At 49.2% G+C, this 9,540-nt stretch overlaps 2 long non-coding RNA genes across 2 annotated transcripts in view; both read left to right on the top strand.

The window, feature by feature from the left end:
- The window catches only part of LOC142046006 (uncharacterized), an 8,847-nt gene extending 2,583 nt beyond the window's left edge, over positions 1–6,264 (top strand). Inside the window, exons 2-3 of the long non-coding RNA XR_012654930.1 lie at positions 4,939–5,081; positions 6,166–6,264. This is a non-coding gene — a long non-coding RNA (uncharacterized LOC142046006). The remainder of the gene's footprint in view (positions 1–4,938; positions 5,082–6,165) is intronic.
- On the top strand, positions 1,935–3,643 carry LOC142046007 (uncharacterized). Its single transcript, XR_012654931.1, has 2 exons — positions 1,935–2,140; positions 3,571–3,643. It is a non-coding gene; the product is annotated as an uncharacterized LOC142046007 (long non-coding RNA).
- Positions 6,265–9,540: the final 3,276 nt, after the last annotated feature.

Raw genomic sequence — 9,540 nt, 5'->3', positions numbered from 1 at the left:
CGCGTCGGTGCAAGCAGTCCTGCCAGGAAGCGTCAGTGCATGGAGAGAGGAAAAAGTAGCCGCGCTCCCTGGCCAGCTCGCACATAAACCAGAGGCTGAAGTCGGCCCGACCCGGAGACGGACGCTAGCTCAGGCGCGACGAGCCCCCCTGCCGGACCCTGAGCGCCCCGCTCCATCGGCTAGCAGCTTGATTCAGTGCGCTGCCTGCGGGGAGATCGCTAGCCTCTACGCCGGCGACCTCTCACTCCGCACAGCCTGCGGCGCCGCAGGACCCACGCAGCCCCCCTCAGCGCCAAAGCCCGCGTCGAACCGCGAGTGCACGGTAACTGCAGCCCGAGATGAGGGACGCGAGCCACGCAGCAGGATCAGAGCGCACCTAAATGGTACGAGAAGAGCCTGCCAGGCACGCGCTAAGACCATCGTTCGAAGCCGAAGGGAGTAAAAGCCCGAAGAGAAGCGCACGACCCTCCGGCACCACGCTCCGGGGAACGCCGGGAGGAGCGGCCTCGCCGGTGCAATTAGCCGCGCGCAGAAACAAAGGAAAGGAATGGAGCCGGCCGGCCCCCCGCACGCGGGACGGGAGCGCTCGCCCCACTTGCGCCAGACTCACCCTGTGGAATGGCGCATGCGACGGTGAAACATTAAACCGCCCGGCCCGCGGGTACGATGAGAACAACGCCACTATCCGACCGTCGGCACTCCAGGCCCCAGCCAAACCGAGGCACCCATCGTACACTATACCGAGATGATAAACACTGCAACCGCCCCGCCACCACTAACCTGTCCTGCCCCGGCCAGGCGCCGCCCAGCCGCGCGGACCCCCCGGCGCGCCCCGCACGCGACCCCGGCCCCGACCGCGCGCCCCGACCCCACCGCGGCCGCCCTTCTTGCGACTCCAGCCCCAAAGCTTCGGGCCGAGATTTAAATCGCTCCACTCACGCTGCTTCGACATCTCCGAAAAGGCAGCGCTCAAGCGCCGAACGCCCAGGTGCGTCTGCGCAAGTCCGCGGCTCCTGACCGCCATGAGACCCCCGGAGCTACAAGGAGCAAGAACGAGAAAGGAGAGGGGGATGCGCGCAGGGCACAATGTCGCAGAACCGCAAGGCACCCTACAGAACGCGCGTCCCTGTGCGCACACTTAAACCGCAACAGCAGAGATTGGCATCAGTGTATTTCAGACCGTAGTCAACTGGACTTGATTCGACGCACGAGTCAGGCGCTCTAAGCTTGTTGCGTCTGCGCCAGCTCGCACGCCTCGCAGCGCACAATGGTGGGTCAGGTGCTGGAACGAGTACGATTGGAGGGCCAAGGGCACGACGGAGCAAGTGGTAGTGAGGACGCCGCCGCCCGGGCTGAGCCTTCAGGCCGTCCAAGTGGAGCGGCTTCCTAGGCGCGCTTCTCCTAGGGACTCGCTATACCTCGCACCAAGTCATCGCAGGGTTCGCATGGCCTCGAGAGACCCCCCTCAGCCTGCACGAGCCGCATCCACGGGTGCGCTGTAGGTGCAACGCACCGCGACCAGCGCTGTACAGCAGAACAAATCCAGCCGAAAGCATAACGGCACTCGCGCCTAAGTCCAGGCCCCCAGTCGACAAGAAGGATCGTTAAACGCAGGTCCGCCTGCGGTCCCGTCACTTTAGAAGCGGAGTGCCTGTATCCGCGCGTGCTTAGCACGGAAAACGCTTGATCCACGAAGGAATCCCTAATATCGGGAAATACAGAATTTACTGAATCCATCATCCTGCATACGTGGATCACAGTATTCACAGAACAATTACCTTGGCTCACTGTGCATGAACTTATCCGACTTTACCCCGTATGCTTTTGATAAGTCCATCAGTGCAAGCCCCCAGTGGATCTAGGGAATGAGAATTCACCCCACAATGATTACTGTGTTCTGTAAAAATAAATTTGGATCATAACTCGCTCCCCCATGGACGTGGTTCATATCACAAAAACCACAATTAGTGCCACCGAGTTAGCCATCACCTCCCGTGAGGCAGGTTCCTGCAGGTCAGGCATACTGGCATGATGTGATGTTCTCACTGTGTGTGCTTGATTGACTCTTTATTAGAGGGCTTAGAAACAAGCTTGGCTGGAAATGTAAGTTTTCAGACCTTGCGTGGGAATTTGACATTCAGTAGTGAATGGCCTGCAATGGAACTAGCAAGGTCTGAACAAAGTTTTAGTAGATAAATGTGGGTCACTTACCTCCTGGGAAGTTGTGAGGTTCTTAGCCTGTTTCTCTCCCACCTTACTTCTGCTCTCACAACATTTTCTGTATCTTTCTTCTGTCTCCAATTGCCTCAGTCTCAGCTGCTTATCATGTCTTTCCCAACTGCCACAGATGCTTCTGTTTCCAGTGTTTCCTCTCTTTTCCAAGGGGCATTGCCCCAGATCTCTTGCTAGCTGTCTAAACAAGCAGTTGAGAGAAAAGAACCTCTGAGTCCACATCACATTCTCAGACAAAACCAGTTTAAAATGGAGTTAAAGTTGAGAATAATGTCAGTAACTTAAGGATAAAAAAAAAATAGGACTGTCAAGCAATTAAAAAGATTAATCCAAGTCCACTCAGTCCTACTTCAGCCAATGGGTCAGACAAACAAGTTTGGTTACAATTTGCAGGAGATAATGCTGTCCACATCTTGTTTACAATGTCACCTGAAAGTGAGAACGGGTGTTTGCGTGGCACTGTTGTAGCCAGCATCGCAAGATATGAATCTTTAGTGCATCTGGCACATAAATATGTGCCTTCATGCTTCAACCACCATTTCAGAGAACATGCATCCATGCTGATGATGGGTTCTGTTCGATAACAATCCAAAGCAGAGTGCATATATGCATGTTCATTTTCATCATCTGAGTCAGATGCCACCAACAGAAGGTTGATTTTCTTTTTTGGTGGTTCAGGCTCTGTAGTTTCCATATCTGAGTGTCGCTCTTAAGACATCTGAAAGTCTTCTCCACACCTCATCCCTCTCAGACTTTTAAACCTTGGATTGAGTGCTGTATCTATCTTTACAAATCTCATGTTGGTACCTTCTTTGTGTTTTGTCAAATCTGCAGTGAAAGTGTTCTTAAAATGACCAACATGTGCTGGGTCATCATCATAGACTGCTATAACATGAAAAATGTGGCAGAATGTGGGTAAAACAGAACAGGAGACATATAATTCTCCCCCAAGGAGTTCAGTCACAAATTTAAGTAATGTGGTTTTTTTTTTTTAATGAGCATCATCAGCCTGGAAGCATGTCCTCTGGAATAGCAGCCAAATCATGAAGGGGAATATGAATGTTTAGCATATCTGGTATGTAAATACCTTTCAATGCCAGCTACAAAAGTGCCATGTGAATACTTGTTCTCACTTTCAGGTGATATTGTAAACAAGACTTGAGCACCATTATCTCCTGCAAATTGTAACCAAACTTGTTTGTCTGAGCCATTGGCTGAAGTAGGACTGAGTGGACTTGGATTAATCTTTTTAATTACTTGACAGACCTATTTTTACCCTTAAGTTACTGACATTTTTATTCTCAACCTTAACTCCATCTTAAGCTGGTTTTGACTGAGAATATGATGTGTACTTGTATGAGGTGAATTGAAAAATACTATTTCTTTTATCATTTTTACAGTGCAGGTATTTGTAATAAAAAAGCAAGTGAGCTCTATACACTTTTTTCTGTGTTGTAATAGAAATCAATCAATTTGAAAATATAGGAAAACTTCCAAATATTAAATTTCAATTGGTATTCTCTTGTTTAACAGTGCAATTAATTGTGGCTAATTTTTTTAATCAATGTAAATTTTTAGTTAATCGCATGAGTTAACTGCAATTAATCCACAGCCGTAATAAAGCTACAATTATAGCATAATTATCCACCAACAAACTTTTACAAACCTAGAAAATTCAGTAGTTAAGGTTGTGTTTAAAAAAATCCAGATATGATGCCATGTAGTTATGATTAATGCTTTTAGGGTTTGTGGCTGCAAATTAAACTGATCTGCAGAGCAGAATTAAGGTGTATTGGGCTTCATGGGCTTTAATTCAACCAGTTTAGCATGTGGTAAAAACATACACTGCCTGTTTAACGTTTGACTTCTTAGAACATGTGTACATGCTAACACAGTGGTCTCCAACCTTTTCCGTGGGGTGGGTGCTGGACGACTAGCTGCAGAAGACCGTGGCCACCAGACAAGCAGCTGCCAAAATGCTGCTGTGAAGCGGCAACATCAAGAGGCATCGCCGCCAAAATACGGTGGGATTTCAGCGGTAGCGCTGCTTGACATTGCCACTTCTCAGCAGCATTTTGGCAGCTGGTTGTCCATTGGGGACCCCTGCTCTGTTTGCTTTACCTGTAAAGGGTTAAAAAAGTCCCCCAGGTAAAGGAAAAGGGAGTGGGCACCTGACCAAAACAACCAATGAAAAGACTAGAATTTTTTTTTAATGGGGGGGGGGGGGAGGGCGGAACTTCCCTTTTGTGTCTGTTGTTGTTCTCCGGGGAAGAGGGGAACAAGGCAGGAGTAATGCTGTAAGTAGCTTTAAAACCAGTATGAAAAAGCATCAATTCATACCTACTTACCTAATCTACTTATCTGAAACCCCCAATATGTAAATAAATCAGGGAATGTCTAGGAAGACGCAACTGGGGTTCTTTGTTTTATTTCTTATTGGCTTGTGGACTCCTCTGTGCTAACCCCAGATGCTTTTGTTTTTCTTGTAACCTTTAAACTGAACCTCAAGAGAGCTAGCTTGATTAATTTTTGTAATTTTTTTTAAGCTCTAGTTAAGTCTTTAAGTTCCAGATGTATTTTCTCTTTGTTTTTAATAAAATTTTCCTTTTTTAAGAACAAGATTGGATTTTTGTGTTCCTAAGAGGTTTGTGTATGTTGCTTAATTAGCTGGGGGCAACAGCTAATTTCCTTTGTTTTCTTTCTCAGCTCTTCCCCGGAGGGGGGATGAAAGGGCTTGAGGGTACCCCACAGGAAGGCATTCTCAAGGGCACCTTGGGTGGTGGCAGCATCTACCTGTCTAAGGTCAGAGAGAAGCTGTATCCTTGGGAGTTTAATACAAGCCTGGAGTGGTCTATTAATTTTTAAAGTCCTTGTGCCCTCCCCCCCACCTTCTGCACTCGAAGTGCCAGAGTGGGGAATCAGCCTTAGACCAGCAGTAGGCGGGGGGGTGAGGTGGCCAGTGACAGGGGGACCTGGCAGAGGAGGAAGGAGGCACATGGTGAACCAGCAGCAGAGTGAGGAGGGTGGGTGGGTGTCTGGCTGCGAGCACGATATGAGGGGGTGACAGGTGAGCTGAGGGGGGGGTGAGGAGGCAAGCAGTGGTGGTGATCCTGGCAGTGGAGTAAGGAGGTGAGCAGTATACCAGCAGCAGGGTGAGGAGGGTGTGCGCATAGGGGGCAGGTGTCTGCGAGCGGGGAGGGGGAGATGAGCGGTGGGTGGACAGTGGGGGAGAGGAGGTGAGCAGCAGGGAAGGGGTGGGCCCTGGTGGAGGAATAAGCAGGAGAGCTGCGAACCAGCAGCAGGGTGAAGAGGTGGGCAGGGGGGTCTGGCTGCAAGCAGGGGACTGATTAGATGAGCAGTGAGCTACCAGTGAGTGGGAGGTCTTGGGGCGGGCAAGGGTTTTTCTGTAGCAGGGGAGTGAGGAGGGACACAGGAGGTGGGTGGGGGGTGAGGAGTTGAGCGGTAAGCGCATGGGAAGCGGGTAGTCCCTGACTCTACTCCTTCTGCTTGCGATTGCCGCTGGCAGCTGGAGTCCTGAAACCCACTGTGGCTAGAGCCACAAGTCCCCCGCCCAGAGAAGCCCTGAGCATGCCCCCCTTTCCTCCCCCCACCATGGCCAGAGAAGCCCCAGGTTGCCCAAAGCCCTGAGTTTTGCCCCCACCTGCCCTGAGGAGCCCCCGGCTTGCCAAAACCTGGAGTGCCCCTCCCTTGTCCAGAGGAGCCCCAGGCCAGCCACAGCTGTGCCTCCCCTTCTCTCCCCTCCCCAGACCCAAGCCACCCAGATGTTTTTCATTATTATTTGGACTGAGAAATGTCAAAGCATTTTTAAATTTACTTCAGAATTGTTATACAGACAACCACTTTTACCAAAAAAAGCAAAATAATAAAGACAAGAATGTGTGAAGCACCTTATTTGTGTTTCTATTCTGTTAGGTCCAGTAAAGAATATCGATAACTGTGCCCTGATTTTCATTGAGTCTGCAGAAGAAAACCCCAAACCTTGCATAAATAAATTACAATGATTTGGATGTATATATGTGTAAGATCTGAATGTGCTCTCCTTTGACATCTAGTGGTGCTCTGTGGAAAAAGACTTCAGGAGATGATCTCGTTTGCATGGACACACCCACCCTGCCTATTTGCTCAGCATGATTGGATTGCTTGCCCAGATGATCACTTGTGGCTGGTATTGGATCCCTAGTCTCCTTGTTATTGGGGCATGAGTAATAAAGGGTTGTTATCCTTGTGTGAACTGAGGGCAGCAGAATTGTACCTGGCATACCACAATGGAGGGACTCACCCTCAACTAAATGGCACTAGCTAAGCAGGGACACAAGGAGTTGAGAGATGGTGGAAATAGGTAGTCGCACCTGGCTGTGTGAGTCCCTGTTTAAGAGCCCTAGACACCATTTCTCTCTCTCTGTGGTATAATGAAAGAGCTAATTTAGATTCAATTGAATCTAGTTATGTGCTGCAGAGCTGAAATCATGAATACCTAGGTTTAAGTATTAGACCTGCTTGGGAATAGAGTCTCTATTGCAAGAGACTGTCCAGTGTGCACCAGCAGTGAGGCTCCCCTACTAACAGATGAAATCGCTGAGAGCTATGTTGTGGGCGAGCGGGCGGGGGGCCTGAAGACATCTTGGCAAGTGGCCAGCTAGGCAGCTGGTAGAGAGGTGCAGCCAGCAGGGAGGCTGGTGGAGAGGGCCAGAGCACAGCCCTGCAGAGCCGTGTGGCAGTCAGCTGCTGGGGGGCGGAAACAGTGAGTGCCCAAGCAGCAGAGCGTATAAGGGTGGGAGGTGAACTCTGCAGATGAGTCTCTGAACTCGGGCTGGACTGGCCAAGGACAGCAAGGGTGAGTGCGTACAAAGAAGAGATGGGCACGTTAAAGGGGCTTTTGAGTTGCTGGACTTAAGAACCTGAGAGGAAAAGGACATTGCCCAACTTACTTGGGGGGGGGAGGGGGAATGGTTTATTTCTCCTTGTTTTAAGAATCCAAGGGCTTTGGGTTCTTGGGGTCCCCAGGGAAGGTTGGGGAGGTCAGAGTGCCCCAAAACACTATATTTTTGGGTGGTGGCAGAGGGGAAGTATGGCCTCTTAGAGGTGCCCAGGGAGTGGGTGTGTAAGTTGTCACAGGTCAGTAGGTGGCGCTTTGAGGCGGGTTTGGTGTTGTGTTGTTGAAAAGGCAATCCCTAGATACTGAACCTGGCCCTTGTTGCTGCTGGCATCCCACCTGGCAGAAGGACTACAACATTGTGCATATTACTGTCATTAACTTTAGGAAAAAGTGTCAGTGCAGCATCAGCAAGAGTTGGTGCCCACTCTGAGGCTAACGAAAAAATTTGTTGCAAGAGAACCCGTGCTTTAAGACACCTGAATCTGAGGATGCTTTTCTCAGGACACTTAATCATAGAATTATCAGGGTTGGAAGGGACCTCAGGGGTCATCTAGTCCAGCCCCCTGCAGTACCAACCCCAACTAAATCATCCCAGCCAGGGCTTTGTCAGCCTGACCTTAAAAGCTCTAAGGAAAGATTCCACCACTCCCTAGGTAACCCATTCCAGTGCTTCACCACCTGCCTAGTGAAAAAGTTTTCCCTAATATCCAACCTAAAATCTCCCCCACTGCACTTGGACCATTGCTTCTTGTTCTGTCATCCTGCCACCACTGAGAACAGTCTAGTTCCATCCTCTTTGGAATCTCTTTCAAGTAATTGAAAGCAACTATCAAATCCCCCCCGCCCCCCGCCCCCCCCCCCCCCCCCCCGCCATTCATCTCTTCTGCAATCCCAGTTCCCTCAGCCTCTCCTCATAAGTCATGTGCTCCAGCCCTGCCTAATCATTTTTTTGTTGCCCTCTGCTGGACTCTTTCCCATTTTTCCACATCCTTCTTGTAGTGTAGGGCCCAAAACTGGACACAGTACTCCAGATGAGGCCTCACCAAATGCCGAATAGAGGGGAACGATCATGTCCCTCGATCTGCTGGTAATGCTCCTACTTATACAGCCCAAAATGCCATTAGCCTTGGCAACAAGGCGCACTGCTGACTATATAACCTCTAGGTCCTTCTCTGCAGAATTGCTGCCTAGCCACTTCAGGTCCCTAATCTAGCAGTGCATGGGATTGTTTCCTTCCTAAGTGCAAGACTCACTGTTACTTTCCTTGTTGAATCTCATCGGATTTTTTGGGCCAATCCTCTAATTTCTCTAGGTCCTTATATATTCTATCCCTACCCTCTAGTGTATCTACAACTCCTCCCAGTTTAGTGTCATCTGCAAACTTGCTGAGGGTGCAATCCACACCATCTTTGAACAAAACCGGCCCCAGGACCGACCCTTGGGGCCCTCTGCTTGATACCGCTTGTGCTCATCCAGCTTTTCTAAATAGCTTTTTGCCAGTGACAAAAAGAAAGTGGGTTTTAAAACCCCAGTGGTTGGAAACTTAGCACAGGGGTCTCTCCAAATGCTCAGCACAAAGCCACAAATGCCAATTTGGAGTCTACTTCCCAGACAAAATGTGTAGGATTTAGTCCCTCAGCCACCATAGGTGCCTTTGATTATCTCCTTCCAAAAGCATAGCATCTTCCAAGATCACAACTCAGCCAGTCCCCTTCTCATTTGAACTACATGCCTGTCCTCCAAAATAAATTACAATTTGTATTTAACTAAAAGGAAAATGTTGACTTAAAAGACCATTAAATTATCTCTTGACTTAGGAGAAGATGCACTGGGCCAGGAGCTAGGATACCTTTAGCTCAAATCTTGCCTGTTCCACTGCAGTAGTAGTTCTGTGTACTTCACAGCCTTGTGTTTTAATTGAGCAAAGCCTCAGGTATCATTTGTTTCCTCCTCCCAGGTCTGGTTTTACAGCTGGAAGTAACCAGGGAGCTGAGATACTGCACAACACCACTTTGGGTGGACAAAGCTTGGAACAGTGTCTGTTGGAAGTCTCATCTGCTTAGCTATATTGCCTCTAAAAGAGCAGGCCAAATCTGTGTGGTAGGCTATGCTTGTTCTAACATGAGCCTATTGCACGTCTCCCTGCAGAAAGCACAATGAGAAACAAATGGTGATTATAGAGGGGTGGTAGCATCACTGTAGTTCAGAGTGAGACTAGCTCAACAGCCAATTTTAAGTGCTGTAAAATCCACATGCATACACGGCTTGAGCATTGCTGTGCCTCATACAGCTCCCCCCTCAGAAAAATCACTTGACATCAACATTTTGCAGTTCTTTATAGCTTTCAGCAGATGGGGGGATTGAAAGCAGGGGCTTATCCTATGGCTCTGATTCTCCCCAAACTGCTATCA

Source organism: Chelonoidis abingdonii, unplaced genomic scaffold, assembly GCF_003597395.2.
Source record: "Chelonoidis abingdonii isolate Lonesome George unplaced genomic scaffold, CheloAbing_2.0 scaffold0005, whole genome shotgun sequence".
NCBI lineage: Eukaryota > Metazoa > Chordata > Testudines > Testudinidae > Chelonoidis > Chelonoidis abingdonii.
Note: the sequence above shows the minus strand (reverse complement) of the source record. Positions and strands in the feature narration are given on the sequence as shown.